Source organism: Danio rerio, chromosome 13 (genome assembly GCF_052040795.2).
Source record: "Danio rerio strain M-AB ecotype USA chromosome 13, GRCz13ab, whole genome shotgun sequence".
In the NCBI taxonomy this organism is placed as follows: domain Eukaryota; kingdom Metazoa; phylum Chordata; class Actinopteri; order Cypriniformes; family Danionidae; genus Danio; species Danio rerio.
Window position 1 is genome coordinate 26,622,696 of NC_141033.1, and position 26,678 is coordinate 26,649,373.

Consider the following 26,678-nt stretch of genomic DNA (forward strand, 5'->3'; position numbering starts at 1 on the left):
TTGTAAACCGATAGGTTAAAATATTCCTTTCAAGTTATCAAAGAAATAATTCTGTGACTTCATTATAGTTTTGTAACTACATTGTTTTAAATTCACAATTGTATATATACACATCAGTGTAAAAATCTATGACTGGTGGATAAACATATTTCTGTGCTTGTGTACCTGGCTCACTTTTGCGACAGCCTCTTGTGTTTTGTTTTTTAAACTTATCCCTCAGGTTTTTCCAAACCTTTTAACAAAAACTTTCCTTTCATGAAGATGTCTGTACAGGCGTACTTTTTCAGACAAAATCTCTTCAAAGTTTTTTAATATTCAATTCAAACATGGCGCCGCGTGCACTGTTCGCTCGAGTCTCAAAAAATGCTGTGCGCACCGGCAGCTGAAATCATGTCGTGCCCACCCAAAGCGAACATCCGCAAACTCCGCGATGACGTCACTTTCACCGTGCACACTCAAGCAAACAAGCGGACGCTTTGTGGAAACGGGCCATCTGAAACCCTTAAGCCTGGTTTATACTCTGAGTGGTACTGTACAGTACGAGTTGCTTTTAGGAACCTTTTGACAGTGAAAACGGTCATAAAAAGTACCCCGAACCGTACCGTACCGTACTGTACCACTCGATGAAAACGAGCAAAGAGTTCCCAAAGCAACCTTTCTGGAAAAGCCAAGAGTACTAAAATTCAGAGTTTGTTATCATAACATTATAATTATCAGATGCTTACTTCTTTCAGTTGCGTGACCATATCACATATGTACAAAGCTGTTCAATAAGCAGTGTAGGTGGCACTGGGATGTTTACCACTGCTCAGTGATTTCAAACTTCATTTTATTTCTGAATAAAGAACGAATATGCTTTACTGTGAATATACCAAGGCCTTGTGGCTTAATAATAGAGTTCTGCATCATGCCAAGGCAGACACTGCTGAAAGAGGGGTGTATGAACAAAGTAAAAACAGATTTCTCTCCTCTCCTTTTCAGGTATAAAGGCTTGGACTGCTTCATCTGAAAAGACTAACATTTTTACCATCTGTCTTCTAGATCTCTGGACGTGAATTTGAAACTCTAGCCCCTACAATTAGCATCTTTGGCGTGAGTCATGCTTTGGTGTTTGCTGAAGCCAACCCCAATCTTTGCTAGTTGGCTGAGAAACTGCCTGTAAGGCTAAATGATTACATTGCGCTGGATTTACAACATCACGACTAGGTGTGGTGAACCTAAAGACAATAAAACAAAGAGCCCTAGAAGGCAGATCTCCTCCCTTATACATGAGATATAGCTGGAACAAAGACAACTGAAACAGTCGAGAACGAGCTGAAGGCTTCACTCAGCAACTGATCTCTGCTAGAGGAAATTAGATTTACAGATACCAGCAGAGGGGAGGAGCAAAACCACACATTTCAATATATTTACCTCAATAGTGTGATGCAGATTTGTTTGTCCAGATCTAGGAATATATGTTGGCGCCAATAGCCTAGTGGCTAAGTGCACCAACATATAGCACTGTGGTGCTCAGGGCAACCAGAGTTTGATTCCCGGATTAAAGTCCTTTGCCGACTTTTCCCCTTTCTCTACTCCCAATACTTTCTTTTCCAGTCTGTAACCTCCACTATCCTTACACTTTATTGTACCGAATGAGGAAATTTGTCTTTGACTCTAGGCCCACATTTGCATACACTGAACAGGAACAGACAGACATCAGAAAACAAATCAACACAAACATTCAATCATGAACAAGTACACATTTAAAAATCTAATTGATGTAGGTCAAAATGATTTCTTAAAACTATTATATCTGCACACAGGCAGCCTGTATCGTCAACCAGAAGGCTGCAACTCATAAAAAAATGTGTGAGGGGTCAGCTAATATTTTAAATCAATTCATCCTGAACTAATTGCTCATACAGAGATTGTAAGGATCCATATTCCCATTTCCCTAAGATTCTCATGGCTGTCTTAACCAGCTAAAGTTTAGCTTTGGATTAAACTAATGTTTCCATACCACACAGTAAATCCATAGCATATTATGTTTTCAATCACAGCTTTGTAAATAAAAATATTACTTATTGATGGACCCCAAATATTCTGAATCTCCATAAAAAATGCAGTAGCACGAGAACAAATACAAGTAAGGCAAATTATCTATGTGTACACCCAGATAGATCTAACCCCAATTAAAAGGTGAAAAACCCATAAGAAAATTATAATAAAAAGATCTATTAATAAACGTAAAAATCTTACATAATATAACTTCAAGAAATGTCAAAATTAAAAATGCTTTTTGATTGAAAATATTTGAGTAAGATTAAAATCAAAATACCAGGGTCATTAAAAGGAATGAGATTTCATTATCTTATACTATTACTTCCAATAAAAATATACTTCAACAAAAATGTGCATTAACATAATTATGTGCACACGGCATTGTAGTTTATGTGCATAATTATGTAAGTGTGTAGATGATGATGTAATGACTGAAGATTAATGTAATTTACAGGGCACCTATTTTACCTAATTTTCAATATTTAACACAAGTCTTATGTGTCTCTAGAATGTGTCTGTAAAGTTTCAGCTCAAAACACCCATCAGATTATTTATTAGACCTTTGAGAATATTGGAATTTTCTGCTTTGAACACTAAGACAGATTGCACTATTATGTTTTTCTCTTCTTCTTCATTCTTTTATATCACATTTTACCTGTTTTTATGTTTTTTAATCAGTTTTATTATTTGTTTTTATTTATTTATTTTTTTTACTTGTTTCTTTTATTCTTGTTTATGTAAAGCACTTTGAATTGCCACTGTGTATGAAATGTGCTATATAAATAAACTTGCCTTGCCTTGCCTATGTAGGGGTTTTTGTGACCTGTGCCTTTAATGCTAGTTCTTGCCGCCCACCGTTCCCAGGTGCCTGTTAGTGTGCCTCAATCTCTGCCTCGGCTGCGTCAGATAAACAGCACAGTGACAGACATGAAGGAAGCAGATCTCATGTAGTGTTTATCAGAAACACTACAATAAGAACTAGTGGTGTAACAGATCACAAATCTGCAGTTCAGATTACTCTACGGTTTGAGTCATGGATCGGATCAGCAAAAAAGAGAGGAGACAAATGTCATTTGCTTTCCATTAATACAAAAATATTACTGCAAAAAGCATTGCTTTTAACAAACAGAACTAAGAACCTGTAATTTTAATTTAAAAAAAAAAAATCAAGAAAGAAAGAATTCAATACGAAATATGATCTTTGCTACAGTTGCTGATAACGCTAAATATAGAAATCTAACATCTTCGACAACACATCATATTTATCTTATTGTCTTTATACAGTATCACCCCGATATGACTGTGGACACAACATACCTACACACAAATCGGTCCAAACAGATTACAAAAGATGATTTCATCATACAGTAGGTGGCCTTTAGGAAGAGCAAAAATGTATTATTTAATTCCAAAGCCATTATAATAAAAATGAAAACATAATTTGAGAAACATTCATGTCTTTTAAAGACATTTTTATTTCTTCATAGTAGATGTTCTTGTGTGTCTGTGATTTTTAACCCCGCCAAGTTTACTTTGGTCTTCAGTAAGCCCTGAATAATTAGGCTGATTTCTGGTTCACCTCACCCTCATCATATCCATCTCTTGAGGGGGTCAGTACATATGCTAATTAAAATGTTAGCGCTCTCACTTTTTTATAAAATTAAAAATAAAAAACATCCTCACCAATCTAGTTGCATGACTAGTCAACCATAGACACCTTATCCCTAATTAACAGGATAAAGTTACAGCTCACATGTTAAACAGAAGTAAATGACCTTGCGTTTCCGCTGTTTGCTACACTGACGGAATGAGGAAAAGCATTAGCATGCTGCCCAGGGCTGGAAGAACTTAATGAAGAGCACCTGGCCAGAGCACAGAGTCGCTTTGAAGCGCCAAAACCTCTGTTCTCCCACCCACAGACAGCTCGATAATCAAGCCCAGCATCACAGAATTACTGCAATTACCTGCCAAGAGATCAACCGCAGCACCCGTCGAGCTCTGACAGTCCACGACCACTGCCTCAAACCCATCATCCCTCAGCAGGAAAGCGGCTCATAACCTGCGAGCCCATTTGACCAAGGCCTGTAAGGTTAGCGTGACTGAATAAACGCTAATATCTCCACACACAAAGCCTCCAAGAACACAAGACCCTAATTAGGTTAGCTAAAATGCCAGTGCTGATGAGGATTTACACAAGAAATTCCAGACAATTCTGTGTTTACTGAAGATTCAGAGCCACTCTGCTTGCAGACCGTGAACAGGGAGAGTATTATCATATCTTACAGGAAGAGAAAGCTATCTCAAAGGAGCAACACTTCTGGAAAATATTCTAACTTTATTAGAGTTTGATGAGGAAATCAGCATTGAATTACAGTGTTACAAGCATGCTGGTGTAATTCAATCAACACAGGACATTGATAACACAATGGGCTTAACAATAAAGCCAAATTACTTCATCATTGAGTGATTGCCGTACACCATTGTGGTTTTGTCTGTGTTGCTCTGCAATAATATTTACCAAATGCTAATAAGCATTGGGTTTTCTCACACACTGTCGATATTCTTTGCCTGTGTTTTGGGTTTACACAAGAAATAGTTGTGATGATGCTACTATTAACAGTATCTTAAACTCGCACTCATTCAGAGTTGGAAACCAGCGAACAATCAACAAATTTATTCCTTTCTTTACTATTTATAATGGCATCTTTATATATCTTTTCTGCTGGAGATACTGTTGTCCTAAAAACTAAAACAAAAATCTTACATATACCATAGGAACGGTATAAAAGAAAATTTTGCCGGTTTTAAAACAAAGATGAACAGCATTTCAATGCCACGAAGATCAGTCAATCCATCAGTGGATCACTCGTATGTCAGCTCATATACAGATCAGCTGCTTGACACGATTTTGAAAGTTTCCAGTCTCCGTGTATCCATGTTTGCACTTACTGAACATTTAACGTACTGATTGGTACCGAAATTCCAGTATGAGGACAACACTAGTCTGCGTAAGGGTAGGGTGAAGGATGTGTGATTCTGCAAAGGCTACACCGAATGTACCACACGCACTAAACATAGATATATATGAAAATATTGACTTAAGTATTTGACTGGTACTAGGCATGGGACAATAAGCGTTTTTTAAAGGTTTACCATGGTTCGGAAAAATCTGGTTTTAAAATTCTGTTATACAGCTCCTAAGGTATTTCTAAGATTTTTTGAATGTGTTTTTTGAATGTGTTGTTAAAGAAATCTGTTTTTGAAACTAATAAAGACAGCAGAAGTCAATGGTTTATTTTAACTATTTAGCCTGACATGTTTACTGTTCCAAAATATAATTAATTTTTCCTCAAATGAAATCTGTTGTGTTAAATGGGTGAAAAAGTTATTTAATTTTTTTTATCCAGACATTTAAAAAGTACTTATTTCAGAGCAGTAATCACAATACCCATGATACCATAAAACCATGATATTTTTAATCCAAGGTTATCATCCCTTTAGAAACTTACACCAGCCCATGCCTAACTGCGACTAGACACATCAGTGCTTCTATCTAAACTACAAATGTTTAGAGTACCTATGTGATCATTCTGAACTTTCTCTAACTTTAAAGCAGAATCTATTGTTTCATAAGTATGTATGCCAAATCTCTGGGATTGCAGCAGTAAAAATGCAGATCTTATCGTCCACTGATATTACAGTTTTTAAGGGTTTAATACACACTGGTGGATCTTTGCCATTTATGAAAATGACTGAGAAGTTGTTTGAAACAGAATTTAATTGCCCGTTTTAACAAATCAAAACTGCTCGGTCACAATGTCCACAGAATAACGTCAAAAGAACAAACAAATTCTCATTTCACCTGCTCTACGTTGTTTTTTATTACATTACTTAGTAGCACAAGACCGTTCACATAGCCCATTCACACTAGCATTACAAAAAAACTGAATAATGGCAGTTTTCATCAACAAATTCCAACCAAACCCCTAACAAATACCAAACCTAATAATAATTTGTGAAATTAAGTTTCTTTTTTTTTTGTAAAATACAATTATCATCTGAAAAGTTTAGTTGTGGATTTTGTTCAGCACTGAGTTTTTAAATCACAGTTGTTCCATTGAAAATAGCTGTTCCTGAGGACTGGGGCGTCTCAGCAAGCGGCCTACTGCAAATTGCTTTGGATGAAAGGAATCTGCTAAAAGGCAACATCCTGCTCATTTATTGTGTCTGCTTAGATTTTCTCTAAAGGGCATCGGTGCAACTCAAGCAAACATGTAGGAAAAAACTAAAAGCTAGACTGTTGCATTGTCTATGATTTATTAGTTTAAGAACAGTCGCTGCTTTATCAGCATGCTACGTAAATCAAAAGGGTCACAACTAACAAAAGTTAGCTGTTGAAGCACTATTGAAGAGTCATGACAAGTCTACAATCCACAACAAAAAAAACAAGGAAAACATATCAAAGCTAGAGAAAACACTGCCTGAAAAAATATCTTGTCGCATATACAAGTTAAGAACTTTAAATAATAACTTGACTTCTAGTTGATCATTTGGTATCAGAAGTGGCTTATACAAAAGGCAAAGGCCTGTAGATTACGCATATTTACCAAAATAAAATATGATCATGCCTTGATTTAAATATATATTATGACAGTAAGGTCTGACTTTGCTTAGAAAAAAGTCTTGTCACTTAACAGAAATAATGTTCAGTATAGAATATAAAGTCATGGTGCAGTGGAAAAAGAATGAATATTGTGTATGACTCCCATGAGCTTGGAGAACTGCATCCATACATCTCTGCAATGACTCAAATAACTTATTAATAAAGTCATCTTGAAAGGCAAAGAAAGTGTTCTTGGAAGACTCCCAAAGTTTATCAAGATTCATTTAATTTATCTTCAATGGCTCCTCCATCTTAACCCAGACATGCTCAATAATGTTCATATCTCGTGAGTAGGCAGGCCAAACCTGGAGCACCTTGACCTTCTTTGCTTTCAGTAACTTTAATGTGGAAGCTAAAGTTTGAGAAGGAGCACTATTCTGCTAAAGAATTTGACATCTCCAGGGGTCCTCTTGATACCTCAGGGTGTTGATACTGTTGCCATCCATGCTGAATGTACCCAAACTACAATTTTTTTTCACCAAACTTGACTGATTTCTGTGAGAATCTTGGGTCCATGCGGGTTCCAGTAGGTCTTCTGCAGTGTTTGTGATGATTGGGATGCAGTTCAACAGATTCATAATCGGAATAATCTGCCTTTTTCAAATGATCAACAAGAAGTCAAGATATTATTTGTTGCTCTTACAACTGGGATCAGCGATAAGACCTTTATCAGGTAGTGCAAGTGATGAGAATTTCAGACTTTTTGAATTTGCTGTTATTAGCCATGATCATTTCTGAGACGCCTACATTACAGAAGAAAAAGGGGAAAAAAAATTTAAACAACCGAGTTGTCAGTAACTGCTAGGCTAAATTTGTTTCTGATGAATCAGCAATAGGCAGATGTCAGTGAAAAAGCCAAAGACCCCAGCCTCTCTCTTATAATGCAGTAAAATGGGCAGGTTTTAAAACACAGCGCTTTCATAAATTTAGCCAACACAAAACAGATGCATGCTCGCAAAGGCATTTTCTGAACTAGCATTTACATAAAACAAAAACAGAAGGAATCCATCTCTCATGGAAACCTCAGACAAAAGGCGAAATAAGAGCCACAATCATCTAGAAGTCTGTTTTATATACAAAATATCCATTACATCTAGCGGAAAGAAAAGTGGAAATATACTTAGAGACACACATACACCCACAAAATGAAAATGTTTATTGTGAAGACGATGCAATGATTGAGGGTGAAAGTGGTGCACTAATGGAGTTATGGCCAAACTGTTATTGCAGTCGCTACTGAAGTAGTTCAGAATCATTAAAAAGTAATTGGTGCCTATATCCTCCACAAAACCCTGCAGTCAGACACGGTCACACGTTACAATAATGGACTGCGACCAATAACTGAACTACTGCTGCCAGCAAACACTGATAACTGAGCAAAATGACCAAGAATCAGAGGCGACTCAGAGGACAAAAAACCACAGGCTATAGGAAACAAGAAGATATTGTTGCATAATGATAAAATGCTACGGTACATCAATAAAAATGCACTTTTTATTAATATTAAAGTATAAAAGATCAATTGAATAGAATTTATTCTAACAGTGTTAAACCAAATGTCAAAAAAAGTAAATTATTTCGATATCAGCAAATCACATTGCTTCTCTAATAATCAAAACTCGGAGAGGATGACTTTCTTTAAAACTATAAATGGACAAACCCCTGCAATATTAGGAGAAGTAGATTGTACTTAAGCCTTTACACAGTGTAAACTGATCTTTAAACGTTAACGTGACCTGTAAGGAAATATGGGTAAGACTTTATTTTGATGGTCCCTATTGCACATTTTGTAGACTAAAAGTTGCATTGCAACTACATGCCAAAGGGGTGTGTGCGCACAGACATTTAATTTCAGTCAGCCAGCCCCGGGGCTTCCAGTTTATTGTCATCACATTCAAAACCGCCGCGTATAAGATCTGACTTTTTTAAAAAACAGCCATCTTCACTACCTGGCTGAAATCCGATATAAAGTCTCAGACCAAACGAGAAGCACTGCATTAAATTACATTTTCCCCCGCCATGTCTTTAAAACATGGCAATTAATTTTACGGCAGTTTTTTCCAATAAAATTTCTGTGCTAATCTGTTGTCAATGACGGTTCCTGCGTTTACACGGTCTTTCGTCTCTTTTTACGCTTTAACAACTAAATGAATGCTTAAGTCTATTTAACTGATTATATTTGAATTACAGTACAACAATGTTGTAAAAAAAAAAAAAAAAAAAAAACACCTTATGAAATTGAAAACCTTTGACCGGAAGTTCAAAAACACACAAGCTGTGCATATAGTCCATTAATTCTCTTTTGAGTATTAGTAGACTATCTACTTAATGTCTGCTGATATAGCACCTTCAACAGATATTTAACTGACTATAAGACACTTTGCAAGTGCATGTCAACTTACACTAACCCTAACCTAACAGTTTACTTAAAATCTAATGAGAATTATGGGGGGCACACGCTAGAAGCCAAGCAGCGCCACACATTTTAGAATTCTAAACATCGGTTTCTATCAGGGTAATCACACCGACGCCCCAAGTCGGCGGCTGTTTGAGCCGCCTAGCCACAACTCAGGACACTGTTCATATTTCTGCTGCACCACAAATCGCCATCTGATTAGTTTACTTTTAAATAGCATGTAAATGTGCACGTCTGATGTGCGATACTTTCAACTGTCATGTGTGCGCCGTGTCGCGGCGCTGAGTGGTGCATCCAGTGTGTGACGCCCTTTTGTTGCAACTTAAATTTAACAAAATGCATTAAAGGCACCATCAAAATACAGTGACACCAAAATATGTGACCATTTAATCATTTAGTTCATTTAAGTTGTGATGCGTTATCGTATTTTTATTATTATTTGCATTTTTTCCTCTTTCTTCCTTAAAAAAAAAATATTAAAAAATTGTAAAAGTACACATTTGTTTCTTTTAAAATGCTTTTCATTTTCAAAAAGTAAAAAATATTGATAAAAACCTGAAACACTAAACCAATGGTCTCAAACGCAATTCCTGAAGGGTCGCAGCTCTACATAGTTTAGCTTCAACCACCTTCAACTCACACCTGCTTAATAGTAGTCTTAAACACCTTGATTAGTTGGATCAGCTGTGTTTGATTAGAGTTAAAGCTAACCCATGCAGAGCTGTGGCCCTCCAGGTATCGAATTTGAGAAATATACACGACTGATTTGCAGTGCTACATCCTCAAGAGCAGTGGTCCTCAACCTTTTTATCACCGGGAACCGGTCAATGTTTGACAATTGTACCACGGACTGGCAGGGGGTTCATAGGTTGTAGGTTGCTAGGTGACCATCAACCGTTTTTTCAGAGGAAGACAAGCTGACAAAACATTGCTGTCACTCTGATACAGGTTTCATTTATAACAAAATATAAAAAGCACTGCAGTGTTTCAGTGTTGTGCGTTTCTCCTATTGTATATATTCCATACAAGCTGAAGCTGATTGGTCAATTCTTGTAATGTGACTCTCAGTGCACACGTGGGATTCATTCAACTGGGCGCGTATGTTCTGGAAGGCGTGAGCGCGTCACAAGCCGTGCACCTCCATTTACAACTCTAGAAAAGACGCGATATGCGAACGCCCCCTGCCACCATCATTTGGGATCTCCAGCAGTTGATCATCTTGCACAGCCATGGTGAATTCATTTGATTTGTTGAAAAATTGGTTGTGGATCAACTCCTTGGCAGTTCCCGGGTTCTTTACTAAGCCTTTTCCCCTTAGCAAAGAAACTTTCCAAAAACGTCTGTTTCTTGCAGCTTGTTGTGGGCTAAATTTGGGCGCTCAAGTGACCAAGAGGTAACCGAGAGAAAACAGTAATTTTTCAAAATAAACCAATACAAATCGGTACCAATTGCGGCCCGGAACCAACAGATCTATGGACTGGTACAAGCCCGCAGCCCGGTGGTTGAGGACCACTGCTCATGAAGAAGTAGAATACGGATTTCCTAGATTCCTCCAATTTTTAGTAACGTTTTTATTTCTATACTATAACTGGCATAGACAATAAGATGTTGGGTGATAATTATTGTCATGCACACAACTGAGAAAATAACTAAACTGTCTGTTTTTATCATGCTACTTGACAGTTTTTATCTTGCTCTTGGCAGCTTTTAACAAACAAAGGCTGTGCAATGTTGTGACATCCTGAATATTTATTGTGAGAGATAGCATGATGACAATTATTAATAACATAAAAAAAGAAATCCCCATTTTACTGTATTTCTGAACAAATAAATGAAGCCTCAATAAGCATAACAACACACAAACTATTATAATACTGTAAAGGTTTTGTAATACCATTAGGTATAAAATCAAATGAATAATATAAATAATATCTATAATTACAAACACTTCTCTTTTGGGTCTTCTTTAGCCCATTTACAATGATATTTTCATTACAAGTCAGTCTAAATGTAATGACTACATAATTGCTTTTATGAAGCATTTCTGGATCAAACTTTTCACTTCTGTACACTATCAAACACTCTCACAGGAGGCGGTCCAGCATTAACCAATAGTTTTAATTATTTTGTTTATACTCTGAGTGTGAAGCATTTAAAATAAATACTTATAACAGTTAATAAATAAATAAACAAACATGCACCATATAGAGTAAATATTATACATTAAGTTTTACTTTATCAAACTCAATACACATTAAAAATGGAGTGGAAAAGTAAGAGTAAAATTGTACATGAATCTTTAGTGCCCAACTTTCAACTACTAAAAAGTTAGGGAAAATCTGGGGCCTCTTCCTTGCGCATCTTTTAAAAGCATCTGTTCTAGCAAAACAAATTATTTCAAGCTTAAGAGCAGCAACCATTTCAGTCAGCCATTTATGAAAAGTAGGTGGTAAAGTGGACTTCCAATCAATCACCCTTTTAGCCACCACCATACCAAACATATAGACATTTGCTGATCATGTGAAAATGCCAACACAGGGACAGAGTATCCAAACAGGGCTAATTCAATATCTAGACTAATGTTTTCTCCTAAAACATTTAAATAAAACTGAAAAATATTCTTATAAACTTCAAGAGATCAAGGCAAAATCAAAAAAATATGACCATAGGTTTCCTATGAACTCTTGCATCTGTCACATAACAGGAAAACTAAAGGGAAAATTTGATTGAGTTTAGTTTTGGTATAATGTAGCCCATGTTCCACTTTAAACTGTACGAGTTGTAGTCTTGCATTGATAGAACAAGTATGAAATCGCTTCAGACCAACTTCCCAGGTATCATTAAAAATTTAGCAATTCTTGAAACTCAGTAAAAAAAAAAAAATGTATGTAGTGGCGCACATGTAGTGGAAAAATTGTGACTATCACAGATTAAAAGCTTTCTACAGCTGCTCGAATGCAACACATTTCCCATCTATATAAAAATGTTTTGACTGTGGTCAATCCTTTGCTAGCCTGAAGCATTTTTAATAGAGGTATTCTTTTTATAATAACTTAATTGTGAATTGCAGTTATCACATATAAATCACAATCATCTCAAAAAAAAAGTAGTGATCTGTCATTCTGTCGCTCTAAATACAACAAACTGAGCAAATACTCAGTTATGACTGAAAGCCACTAAACTAATGAAAGCTAATCAGATATTTAATACAGCCTCTACGCTCAAGGCGAAACAGCCATGACTCCTCAGGGTCTCTTGCAAGAAGAGAAGCCTGTAACCATGGTTACCGAGGCCCGGACTAAAGACATGCTCCACGAAAGCATCTACACGGCGATATTCCATCAGGCGATCCCACTGTTTCCAATTTCCCAATAAAAAGTCGGAGCGAGGTGCCGGAGTCGGCTGAATGTGGCAGGAGCATTAACGGCCAACCTCAGTGTCACTCAAGCCTGCCCACTCATCTTTAACTGCCCGCTGAGGAAATACCAAACCAGAAGAGGAGCAAAGAGACAGCACACAGCCTGACTGCTGCATAATGTGAGATAATACACTGATAAAAGCTGGAAATAGACAATATCGAAATGAGGATTCTACTGGTTGGTCAAAAATAAAATCAAGAGGGCACATTTATAGCATACAAATATATAATATTATATATAATAATAATAATATATTAGCATTCACACCAGCAAAAAATAACATGGTTTATTATCTACTCCCATCTCTATGGTGAACACTACATATATCCACAATATCTTATTATCTACTATTGTTGCTTTAAATGATTGAGCTCTTTATGGTAAGATGAATTCTGATTGGCTGTCATTGTTATTGTTAATCAGCTGAAAGAAAAACATTCTGGAAGTGATTGCAAGTTTGTGTAGTGTTCTGTGTTTGCTGCAGTGGCGCCCCCAGAAAATTTTCTTAGGGGTGGCCAGAAGAGGCCGCACCAAATCTTGGGGTGGCACACAAAAAAAAATTATGAATTCAGTGTAATGTTATATTTTTGTTTTTGGTAAATGTAATAATGTAGTTTTTATTCATTTAATTAATTCTTCTTGAAATATTGCTATTTATTCCTTGAAGTAATTCAGGAAGTACATGTGCAAACCAAATAAAAATCTATGTTTAGTTTAAAAACACTTATACATATATAAGTGTTATACATATACATATATATACATATACATATTAGGGTTGTAACAATATACCGGTATGACGGTTTACCACGATTTGAACGTGCACGATTATCATACCATGAACAATTGCATATCAACGGTTTTAACCCTTAAAGACCGAGACAGCCGCCCGCGGCTAAAAATAAGTATTGCTCTTAAACTTAACTTTTGATCCGCTGATCCGATTCATACAATTCAAAGATTGGCATAAAGAAGAGAATCTCAGCTTTCCAGTGCTGTATCACATAACATTCGCGGACTTTCAGAGGCTCCGGAATCAGTGCGGTTACGTCATCAAAATTTGACAACGCTGATTTGACAAAGAAACGCTCGTCACTGTGTCTCCGGACAAACCAGACATGATATATTGATGCATTGTCCCTCCTCCATGCCCAGATTGGTTCAAACTCGCTATATCACAACCAATAAGCATAGGTTTCAGTTTTGTTTGTGGACCAACACTGAGCTTTTTGAACAACACGGAATGAGAGATAGGCATACATTTCTGCGCGGCTAAATAAAACGCAAAAAAAAAAAAAGTTTTGCATGAAATAATTCTCATACTAAGTACTTTTGCATGCACAGCAGCACAGAAACATGACAAAACAGTGACACAGCAAAGACGAACTGCTGCTCTTGCTGTTTTCAAAAGACACAAATGAAGGTGCAGCTGTTTGTCTGCATTGCATACAACCACATCCAAATCCATATCCACAGACAACCATATCCATGCTGGCACATAAAACCTAAGGATGTTCCATATTGAATCTAGTTTCGTTATGTAACTATTTATAGTATAGTAATATTTATATCTATTTTTTTACTGAGGATTTGCACCATGTTTATTTGGACTTTGACACATTATTTATTATTTTTTTATTTGTTCATTGTACAAGTGGACACATTCTCTCACCTCAGCGGTCAAGATTAAGTCCTGAAAATCTCAACATGCTTACATTTCTTCATCACAACCTAGACTGAAAAAAACAACGCTTTAAATACATGTTTACAGCCATAAACTTGGTATTGCACTTTTGGTCTCCCATTTATCCTGCTTATAAGGAAGGACAGTTTAAGTTTATTTTTGTCTAATCTTAAAAGACCTTGCTTGTTTATTCCTTCTAATTTAATTTATTAAAATGGGAGATTTTTCAGTTTATTTTTATAAAAGACTTCTATAGTTCTATTAAAATGGTTCTTTCAAAAGTTTGTTGAAATAAAACCTTTGTTCAGTCAGAAAACGTGTTCTTATTCTTTTCAGGGTCTTTGCTATGAGAATTACTATTTAATACCGTATACCGCGAAACCGTGGTATTGTTTTAGACGATTATCTTTTTTAACGGTAAAAAATTCATACCGTTACAACCCTAATACATATACATATATATACAGTATATTTATATATACTGTATAAATAACTTTTTACGTGCTTTTATTGTACATCATACAGTATATGCCATGTCTAAAATTAATGAAGATTAATGAGTTTATTATTCCCAGAGATGGGTTGCAGCTGGAAGGGCATCTACTGTGTAAAAATGTGCTAGATAAGTTGGCGGTTCATTCCACTGTGGCGACCCTGGCTTAATAAAAGGGACTAAGCCGAAAAGAAAATGAATGAAAGAATAATGAGTTTATTAATAACCCAAACAAATGAACAAACTGAACAAAAGGCATTACTATACACACTCACTATACCTAATAATATCATTTATCCATATTACTTTTTGAGCCATTTTATTAATGCAGCTTCTTCTATTGATAAACTGTACCTTAAGGTAAATATTAAATAGCCATTGCTGTCTATTGAAGGTGTGTGCGTGCTGTCAACGACGATCGGGAAGGGCGGTGGCGGTTCTAGTTTAAATGACACCCTGGGCAAACCACCCTATACATCCCACCTCCCTTGAATTGTTAGATTTGTTATTCAATAAATATAACAATTTATTTATATTTATTTTAAATAAATAAAATTAATATTATTATACAATTATTATTCTGAATAAATAACAGAAATCAATCCTAAATATTACTGGAAAACAACAACTTGAGTGATATGCCAAGATCACTTAAGAAACCTTTTGCATGAAAATTAATTATGACAAATCTAAAGAATACAAAAAATGTATTATAGAATTATCTGTGGTCTTAGACCAGATCATGGCTGAGAAATCATGTCATGAAGTCTTACCTCCCTGACTCATTATCCCTCCTTTCTGCTTTAAAGGCATGCTTAGTGAAAGTAACATCATCATCATCATCATCATCATCATATTATATAAACTTTAGTCGTTTTTCACATCTGCACAAAAGGCTGTTACTTCGTTTCACGGCGCATGAGCGGCGCGTATTTTGTCGGCGTGAATGCAAACAACCAACCGGGATTCACACAGGAGTGCGTGAGGCGCGCAGGAATGGTTTTCTGCGCACATGCGTCAGTTTGCTTTCACCAACATTCAGCATTGAACCAGCACTAAGGGGGAGAGACAATGAATCAGCTACTTCAGTAACACCAACAATAATTTAGTGGCTGCATTTTATTGATTTAAACATTGGGAATTTATAATTTAAATCAATAAATGTCAACAGCAAAATTATATTGGGGTGACCAAAGGGGTGGCCACAGGGGTGGCCAGAGTTTACTGAGGGGTGGCCGTGGGGCCCTTGGGGGCGCCCCTGGTTTGCTGTGGTGTGGAATCTGTGAACTCTGCTATTTTATGTTTAGAATGATTTTATATACTAGCCCTAAGAAAATAATTCCATGTATTGTGCTTCAAAAATCAATCCTTAGATTTTTGAAACGCGTTGCAATTCACTCTGAAATTGATTACGAGTTAACTTTTTAAACAGTAAATAGAGCTCTAGGCTAGTGTTTAAATGGTGAGCATTAAGAAGAGCGCTTGTGCTTTTGGTCATGCACTGCAAGTGATTAAATGTACTTGTATGGTGACTTATATTCTACCAAATTAATGTAAACAGCTCACTATGAACACTTGTGAGGTTTTCATTGAATTATTAACTTTGTTTATTAATCATTGTTTTACAAAAAAGTGGTACGTGTAAGAATTGATAGAGTGTGGCTGTTTGTAAAGCACACAGCACCAACTAGTGCTAAAAACTAAGCTCAAGATCGATTCAAGAGAGAATCTCAAAGGATTCAGAACATTTCAGAATCGATGCAGTAAAGGGCTGGGCGATAAAATCGGTATCAGTATTAATTGACCGAACAACGTTGTCAATAGTAATTAAAAAAAAATTGTTTAGTATGAAGTTTAGGTATGAAGGCTATAGTTTTATTAAAATGTGGCTGCCGAGAGTAAATCTTGGAAGGAAGGCCAATAAGATTATGGTGTTGGTTTATCTTACCCAATGGAGGTGTGGGATTTTTTTATTTGCTTAGATTTTCCAGGTACATCTAGTTGAAAAACAGCTGAACTTTTCCGAATGCTGCAAGCACAACGCTCGCGCTAGTCACTTCACATTAGAATAACACACATGAAAATGAGTGCCGTAAAGCAGCAGTGAAGAGATTGTAAATATAAAAGGATGTTGCCAGAGTGGCTTTTTGGTTTCTTTTCTTGTGCATCCCAGCCACTAGCTCCTCATCTGAAAGACTTTTTAGCAAAGCAGGTAATGAAGTCATTTAACTTCACAATTTGTAATGTTGTAGTTTGTTTTTAAATAATGATGGTTAGTTCCTTCACTTCAAAGCTTAGATTTTATTATCATTATTTGGTTCATTTACAGTTTGAGGTTTAATTGTTCAGCAATTACACTTTACCATTGCGCACACTTTGTAACATTTTATTTATCAAGTCTCCTTACACTTATGTTGATTTTATAATAAAGAGATCATATGCTTTGTTTAAATATTTTTGTTCTTGACTATTAAATCTATTTGCCTTAGTAATGTTGGTAAATTAAAATAGAGGTTAAAAAAAATCCTAATATTCCTAAATGTATTGTTGTAAAAAAACAGCAGCTATATGGCACTCAATGAGACCTCTTGCAGGCTTTTCTCCAATCCTAGTCAATTAGCATTTGCTTTAAAGCTAGTGATCTCAGTGTTTTAACAAAAATACTGCACCACAAGACTAGAAAAAAAAAAAGCAAGCAGAAGTTTATGGTCCTTTCGCAAGCAAATGGCTTAATTTGAATAGAAGCCCAGCACTAATGCTACCTTCTGGAGTATGTTTGAGTTCTGGACACGATTAAACAGCAAAACACGATTACACAAGGCTTAAATGAAGACCAACTGAGAGTGTGTCTTAGGGAAAACAAGGTGTTCTAGGTTCGCTGAAAACACTGGAAAGTGTGACTGAACAACATCATTAAATGGAGTTAAATATGAATTTTAAAATCGAATGCAATTTGAAATAAAAACAATTCATATTTGAGTATGAGGAAACAGCATATTGCTCAATCATAAACGAAAGATGATGAAATAAACAATGACAAATGCTGTCATAAATTTCAGGTATTTGTAAGGAACTGTAACCAATTTTTTTATTTGCAACAGTTTCATTTAATGGTATCAGTGGAACACGGGTAGATTTTTCATGAGAAACAAAGCCTTGAAAATCCCTCCAAATCCGACTACAGTCTTTTCCCAACACCTATTCCTGCAGTTCAGTGCAGGTGGGTCATTTTTCACAAACATAACTCTATATTGTGAGCAAAATAGCGGGCTATGTCAAACAATAGTGATGATAAATCCCTTAATAGTACGTTTTATATTGTGCCTGTAAAAAGGAATATGCTGGGTCCACAAAAAGACCTTCGGCAGTGAAACGAGAGCCACTGTGGTGGTAAAGATGCCACTGTAGTGTTGACAAAAACTGCACAAACCAAGAATACAAATGTTCTGGAGTCTGTTTTCTCATGCTCTGATCTGAATCGTGGAGGTGGAAGCAGAGAAATAAGATGGGTGCATTTTCTTTTTCTCTGTCCTTTACATTTGTTCTCTATCAGATTGTACATAAAAGCCTCAGTGAGATCCTGGCCAAACCTCAAAATATCAACAGTCTATTATATATGAACTGAATGTCAAACGCTGTTCTGATGGCTTTGCCCTTTTTTTCCTAGGCGTCGTGTCACTTTCCAACATCCTCATTGACTCAAGAAATTGAAATGGTACTGCATAAAGCAAATAAAAACTTTAAAGCTGTCATGGCTCAGCGACAGATGATCTCATATTCTCTAAAGTAGCACAGTTTGGAAAAGTCAGGTTTTTTAAACCGCCAAAATATTCTGTTATAACATTGCTATGAAAAAAAAATCTATACATTTACCTAACAGTAAACATATCAGGCAGAATAATGAAAATTAATAACTCACTTCTGCTGTCTTCATTAGTTTCAAAAACACAGATACTGTTGTCCTATATATATTTACTGTTGTCCGATATGTTTACTGTTCCAAAATTCTTTAATCGTTTCTCAAAATAAAATATATTGGCTGCGTCCGAAATTGCCACTACTAGGTACCTACTAGTAGGTACTGCATTTGAATTTACTACTCAACTAATAGAAAAATACGTTCTATACAGTATGAAAGTAGTATGAATGACGTACTACATTCGCCATTTTATCATGATCACATGACACACCTCCTTCACTCCCATTCATGAATTCTCTCACGGTGGATCATGGGATACGGTATTCATCGAATGCGCACTTCACAATTGCACCAGTAGTAGTAGATCATCAGGGTACTTCTCGAATACTCCATTTCAATTACTTGGAATTCGGACCTACTTCTCAGCTCATACACTGTTTTTACAGCCGTTGTCTTCAAAATGGAAAAAAGTCCCCAGACATTTAAAAAGAATATATATATTAGAGCAGTAAATCACAACACCGCAAAACCATAATATTTTTATCCAAGATTATTATACCAAATCTTTCCTTTACTCATGTAAAGATTATAGCTCACAGATGAATAGGGTAAACATCTGAACCACTAGATACAGTATATCACCCTAATGTTGTTGCTCTGTATTATAGATTTTATGAAATGTTGTCTAGGAGATATGAAAGTTGGGTTTAATCGAAATAATTTTACACCAATTCTATTTCAGAAAATTATTCTTCTATTATAGAATTAAAAGTTTTTACAAAAGGAAATTGTTTTAATCATTTCATAAAGCAGAAAACACAAATCAGCTAAAGGCATGGGCTGGTATAAGATTCTGACGGTATGATAGCCATGGATAAAAATATTACGGTTTGATGGTATTGTAATCACTGCTCTAAATATTATTTTTAAATGTCTGGGTAAAAAAAAAAAAAAAATCCCCCTTAGAACTAAATTTATTTTTTTTTAGAAACATTTATAATATTTTGGAGCAGTAAACATGTCAGACTTAAATTTAAATTAATTATTGATACTTGCTGTCCTAATTTGTTTCAAAAACACAGACTTCTTTTACAATTTAAAACATCATCTTTGGATATCTTTTCTGCAAGAGATACTGTTGTCCTAAAAAACAAAAAAAAAACAAATTAAAAAATTGTACAAATACCCTAGGAACGTTTAGCAGAAAATGTTGGCAGTTTTAAAATCTTGACTTTTCCAAACCAAGGTATAACTTGTAAACGGTCATCGTCCCATGCCTATTCAGAAATGAAATATTTATAGAAAAACAATGGTTTTAAAATTAGTCAAGATAAAACTATTCAAAAGGTCATTTTGTTAAGAGCCTGTCAACACAGTTTATTGATTGGCTGCGATTTGACATTTTTTTGCATTTGTTGCAGTTGCATTGAAAGACATTTGCTTCTGACTGAATTGTACAATGAATGGTTAGAGCAAAGTTTTAAGTACAGATGATTTTTTTTAAATAATTTAAAATACAGAGAAGTGTATTATTTGGATGTTTTCTTTCCAATAGCATAAAATTAAAACTGCTAACTTTGTTAGATTAGTTAACATTACCTAATGCATGAAAACAATGAGCAACATATTTTTGCTCCAGTATTTATTAATCTGTCAATGTTCGAAAATAAATACACTGATCATTAATAATTCAGGTCATCTCAAACGCATAAATGTACATATACAGTAGTAAACATTACCTAATTAATTATATTGATGTGCCTCAATAAACACTGTTGTTTTAGTCGATGAAAGAAATCTCTCCGAATTTCAATTCAAGGAGAAAACAAAAACAAAAACATGCATTGTGCAGAGGCACAGCTGATGGTTCGAAGGCAAAACTTCTGCAGAACAAACTGCGAGAAGTCACGCTCGAGTGCAAGCAGAGCTCAGGACATTCAATGAGACAATTGTGTAGCCTTGAATCCTGCAGTGTGTTTGTCCACTGTCCAGGTCTCCGAGGTGTGAGAGGAACTGGAGGTCTGACATGCACTGCCCCAAACTGGCACAATCAGGTCACGGGCGGAGCAAAACAAACACAACACAACATCCAGCTCTGAAAAACACCAGGATAGTTGATGGGTGTTTTTTTTTTTTGGTCAGTTGTGACACCTTTGTAGCTCATTAATATATATTTATATATATTTATATATATATATATATATATATATATATATATATATATATATATATATATATATATATATATATATATATATATATATATTTTTTTTTTTTTTTTTTTTTTTTTACTCCTTAGAATTATGGAGTCACAAACATTAAATAACGATAAAATAAATAACTAAGACTGACACACAATGGCAGGTGACTTTTTTTGCTGCACATGGAACTGCCTAATTATCATTTAATTTCTAAAATGTATTTAAATTTCTCATTATTAAATAAAATTATAGTGTAATTTTAATGTAAATTATTTAATAAAATAAATTAAGATAATTTAAGACTAATTTTTATGCATAATTATTATACAAAACAGATAAAATTAGAAGTTAGAAAACAATATGCAAAATATACAACATTACCAATTAACGTAACTGTCTTTTTGAAATTTTCCATTTTGCTTACAGAGCAATATGATTAATATTTAAGACATGGTATTGACAGATGCACTAAAACTGAACAACTAACTAGCAAACAAAAAGAAAAATCTAATTCAAAAATTGATTTCTGTGGTTATTTTTTTCATTACTGAAATCAAATAAAAAAAGAATTGAATTGACTAAATTAAAATAAGATGCACCTATTATGACCCCAATACACAACATACAGTTTATACTGCTAATTTTGCATACATACTATTACAAGTTTACAGATTAATATCAGGGCTCATATTTACGTATCAAGCTTCTGAGAATTACTCGTAAGAACGGTGTTAAAAATTGACTTAAGATTAAAAAAATCTTGGCTCAAAGCTGCACTTTAAAGTTACTTATGCATCACTGTAACAATTTAAGTGAAGTGTATGAGTAAATCTTAAGTTTTTGAGGTGATACTTGACATTTTGTTGTTGTTAAGCCACAAACAGGATTCTTAGATGGCAACATGATACGTATTAGCCAATCACCTAGAGCTGCACAATTAACCGTAAAAAGATTGCGATCTCGATTCGACCTCCTAGACTATCTTAATCCAGCATTTTTACGATTCTGTCAATCATATTTTCAAGTTCAGGAGAGAAGCAATGGTGGCCGCACAAGTCTTCACATTGTTTTACATACGTTTAGCAACGTGGACACCTAAAAATGTGCTGAAAGAGCCACATGCTGTATTAATAAGATATAATTCACCTCAAAAATGTCATTTCTGTCTTCATGTAATGAATTTGCGATTGCAAAATCACACGTGACGTGAGCTGACCGTCAGCTGTTACCACAGGGAGGGCGGGCGGACTGAATGAAGTTTACTTTAGTGAACTGAACCTGCATAGGCTGTGAATAACAGGTAATAAAGTTGTAAATAACATTCAGTTTGTGGCACAGAGTGATAGTTTGGGAGCCGCGTGGGAAGTGAACCGCTCTTAGAAGTGAAAATGAAACCGAAAGCGCACAGTGTTGCCAGATGTAGCTGACTGATTCCAGCTCAAAAAGCCAAATCCAAAACCCGCCGAAATGCAAAAATACCCACCAAGTCTTCTGTATTCACGAAAGTCACATCAGTGACAGATTTTAAGCAGAAAATGACACATTGTAAGCATACGTCTCAACATCAGAATTATCATCAGCATTAATGACCAGGACAAATCTAAAGTCTGTTTAAGTCCACCATTCCAATTCTATGCAAAATTTAGCTTTTTAACCAACAGTAGAGCTACACAAAGCCTATTGCTGTTTTACCACACGTTTGAAAATAACAATAATATTAGCCCACTCATATTAACCTTTATTTTTATATCTACAGAATCGTGAGAAAATCATGATCTTTATTTTAGGCAAAAAAGAAATAAATAAATGAAATAAAAAAATTTCCAATTCTCATTTAAGCCATAATCGTGCAGCTCTAACCTAAGTAGTTGTATTCATTTAAAAATCTAATCAGAATAATTCATATTGAATGGTGAATTTCTCAGAAATTACATTCAACACACATTTCTCAAAAAGGATTTTTAGGAGAATATATTATGATATACACCTGACATAAGGAAGCATTCACACGATTTAAACCATGTTTTATTTAAAATCTTTAAACCAGAGAACCGATAGTGGTGAGTGACAAACCTCAAGTGGCTGACAAATGATGATGCCCACTCTGTCTAAATGATACCGTTTGATTAATTGCTTGCTGTTGAACATTATAATATTATAAAAACATCACACCTCTTCTAATAGATTCATGCTCATCAGTCTGCAACCCAAAAGATCTGCGATCCCACACAACAGGACAAGATTCCACAAGAGAATGCGAGTGCACTGACCGGTGTGTGTGTGTGTTGATTGCAGGAGAATGGAATTATCCTTGAGAATCCCACAAAATGGAAATAACTAAAAATAAATCATAAAAAAAAAAAAAAAAAAAATCAACTTTTAGTTATCCCCTGCACTAAAGCAACAACTGTCACAAAGCTGTACTTTTGTTTTCAGCTTACAATGCACACTCAAAGTAAGCTTTTGGTATTTGTGGTCAAACACTCGAGCAGAGACGCATAAAACTTTTTTTTGTCAAGTTGTTTCACAAGAGAAGCACCAAATGTTGAATTGCCAGATATTTTACAAAGTGGAAGAGCATCACCATTCAGTCATTAAAAAAACGTGTCCCGATCTCTACTTGCAGCTCCTAATCACTTCAGACCTCTGGAGCTCTCTTAAATAACAGGGAGAGTAAAAATGATTCTTAGCTTTTAGAAATTTGATAACTTGCTTTCATACTTCACTAAAAAGGAGTAATTTTCATGAATCATCAGCACGTATGACTGAAATGGCACTTTGAGAAGCTTGATAATTATGGACCCACTTTGCAGGTTGGAATATAAGTGTTGAATACAGGTTCAATATACAGTAAGTGATTAACCTGCAATCTCAACACCCTCAATACCATGGCTGAGGTGAGTCCCATGAGCAAGGCACTGACCCCCCAACTGCTAGCTCACTAGATTCAATGGCTGCTTTATTGCATCTGCAGAGTTCAAATTCTGAATATGGGTCATGTGTCACAACTTTCCTTAAACACTCACTGTCACTGAGATAGTACATTCTCAAAAACTACCCTTTTGTACCAAAATGTAAAAAAAAATCCATAATATTGCAGCAGCTGGGGTGCCGGAAAAAAATGTTAAATAACGGACGTTAAATTACAGAAATTTACTGTAAAACAACGAATATTAATTTAATTTAAGTACAGAAATGTTATGTCATTTCTGGTAAAGTCCTGTAATTCAACCTCTGTTCATTTACAGAAATTTCTGTAATTTAAAGGCTGTTATTTTAGTTTATTTCCGGCACCCCAGCTACAAATATGAGGACATTATTACCTTTACGGTACACGTTTGTACCTTTCAAGAGTTCACACTTAGATAATATTGTCCCAGGAGAGAACCCTGAGCTCGGAGATAGATGAGCCCTAGGTTCCCACCCAGACAATGAGCATTAGAAGGGGTCCAAGATCAAGTATTTTTCAAGAGCCCCCTGATTAATTTTTTTACCTAAACCTTGGTTAATAAGGTGATTCTATAAGAGTCGATTCAGTACGTATGCGTTAAGTGCTTGTGACTGTTATTATAATTTGCTTATGTCAAATGTTTTTTTGACTGGGAGGAAACCGGAGAACATGGGAAAAACCCACACAAACAGGATGAGATGCAAACTCCGTGCAGAGAATACCGACTGGCTCACTTAGAACTTGAACTATTGCCCCTACCGCTGCGAGGTAGCAGGACCAGCCACTGAGCCGCTGTGTCACCTGATCATAAAATTGAGGAGGGAGAATGGAAGGATGGGGGGGTTAAAGGTTTCCAAAATGAAGATAGGGTATGAAATTCAGGCAGGATATATAAAAAGTAATTTTAGAATGTTCCGATAGAGTAGCTATTAATTAGCGATAAGGATCTGCTGTAGTCGATTATATCATGTGCTCCACTCAAAATTAGTTTGTGAAACTTCATCTTTGTGAGGCAAGGCAAGTTTATTTATATAGCATGTGTCATTTATTCATTCATTCATTTTCTTGTCGGCTTAGTCCCTTTATTAATCTAGGGTCACCACAGCGGAATGAACCACAAACTTATCCAGCATATGTTTTTACGCAGCGGACGCCCTTCCAGCTGCAACCCATCACAGGGAAACAACCATACACACTGTCACACACACATACACAGACAATTTTGCCAATTTTGCCCAATTCATCTGTACCGCATGTCTTTGGACTTGTGGGGAAAACCGGAGCACCCAGAGGAAACCCACCAGAACGCAGGGAGAACATGCAAACTCCACACAGAAATGCCAACTGACCCACCTGAGGCTTAAACAAGCGACCTTCTTGCTGTGCGGTGACAGCATTATCTTTGAGAGTGTACTTTGCTTTTCCTTTCCAAACAGAGAGTAAATTGGCTTCATTTACTTACCAACACTGATCTGTACTGTGATTTGGCACTTGGAAAGTCTTCATTTTAAGCCCCAAATGTTTCTCATAATGGTGCACATTTGCTCTAAGGCCAAGCTTTTAAAAAATAAATAAAATAAAGATTTTATGTACTTATGCCAATTTTTATTATTTACTTGCATCCCTGTTTACCACAAAAAAAAAAAAATAAAGATTACTCTCTTTTCCCCTTAATGTCAGAGAGCTGATTTTGGTCTTTTGTATTCAAGAAGGGAGTTGGGTGCACACAGAGAAAATTGCATGGAGCTCATTCTCATCCCATGGAGAATTGAGAGAAACTGGGGAACTAGGTACAAAAGCACTCGAGAAACCAGTTTGCAACTCAAGCCTCGACTGCTGCCTGAAAGCTCAGAAAGGCAGCTGATCATAATTACAGTTCTTGAGAGGAAACCCAAGGACGTGTAATGACAGACAGGCCGGGCCACAAATTGGCCACTCCACTGTTCCCACAGAACTGCTGCTGGATCTGCTTTAACAATGCTGGAAGCACCTTAACCTTTCAAGTTTGTCCTTTCTGAGAAGCGTTCTTCTTCTTTTTAAACTGTTAACCTTATGAATATTAAGGCAAGATACTGCAGGCAAAATGCAAAAGCGCAGTTTTTTCAGGCACCTGTCAATTTTAAGAGTTTGGGCTTTTTGTTATTTTCTTCCAGTTTAAAGTAGACAAAAACATTTTAAAAAATGTTGAATATTTCTCACACCTTATCAATTTGTGTCTGTAGATCAAATCAAGCTTTTTTTGTCATTCCGCTACGTGTGGACATACAAAGGAACAAAAATGCCGTATCTCGCAGGACAACGGTGCTACATGAATTAATCAGAAATCCAAACACAACTTTGGACATAAGAGCTATTTTAAAAACCTATGCATAACTACACAATAAGATACTTATCTGTACACATAAGTCAGGCTATACATGTGCGTTTAGAGATGAGAGGATGTCTTTTCTACAGGTGGTTTGTTAAGCCCACACACCTATTACAATATATACGCTTTTAGGGCAGTTTCTCACAATTCTTATTATTTTTTGTCTGACAATGAGCCAAGAATCTCTAGCCATACCAAAACCTTATATAAAGTCCCATTCATTTCTGCATTATGAAGGTTTTTACTGAGGCATGTGAGTTTTCCTGATTTATTTTCCTACAAACAATTGCAAAAAAAAAAAAATATATATATATATATATATATATTATATATATACATACATATATATATACACATACATACACACACATATATATATATATAATTTTTTTTTCTGTTTTTTTTTGCAGTTTGCGCTATGTCGCCTGACTCAAATATGTAAAAAATAAAAATAAAAAATATATAATTTAACTGACTTTATCCAATGTTTACATGTTTGATCTAGAAATGCAAGCATATTAC

General features: G+C 35.5%; 2 protein-coding genes and 1 long non-coding RNA gene across 4 annotated transcripts in view; 1 reads left to right on the forward strand and 2 right to left on the reverse strand.

Annotated features, from left to right (window-relative positions):
• Nucleotides 1-14,670, reverse strand: part of cog2 (component of oligomeric golgi complex 2) — a 198,537-nt gene extending 183,867 nt beyond the window's left edge. Inside the window, exon 1 of the mRNA XM_087277770.1 lies at nt 13,311-14,670. The gene's annotated coding sequence lies outside the window, so the exon portion shown is untranslated. The remainder of the gene's footprint in view (nt 1-13,310) is intronic.
• Nucleotides 1-26,678, reverse strand: part of galnt2 (UDP-N-acetyl-alpha-D-galactosamine:polypeptide N-acetylgalactosaminyltransferase 2) — a 180,791-nt gene that overhangs the window by 107,662 nt on the left and 46,451 nt on the right.
• LOC147834203 (uncharacterized) lies at nt 5,445-10,897 on the forward strand. The gene is made up of 3 exons (XR_015505957.1): nt 5,445-6,996; nt 7,637-9,913; nt 10,106-10,897. It is a non-coding gene; the product is annotated as an uncharacterized LOC147834203 (long non-coding RNA).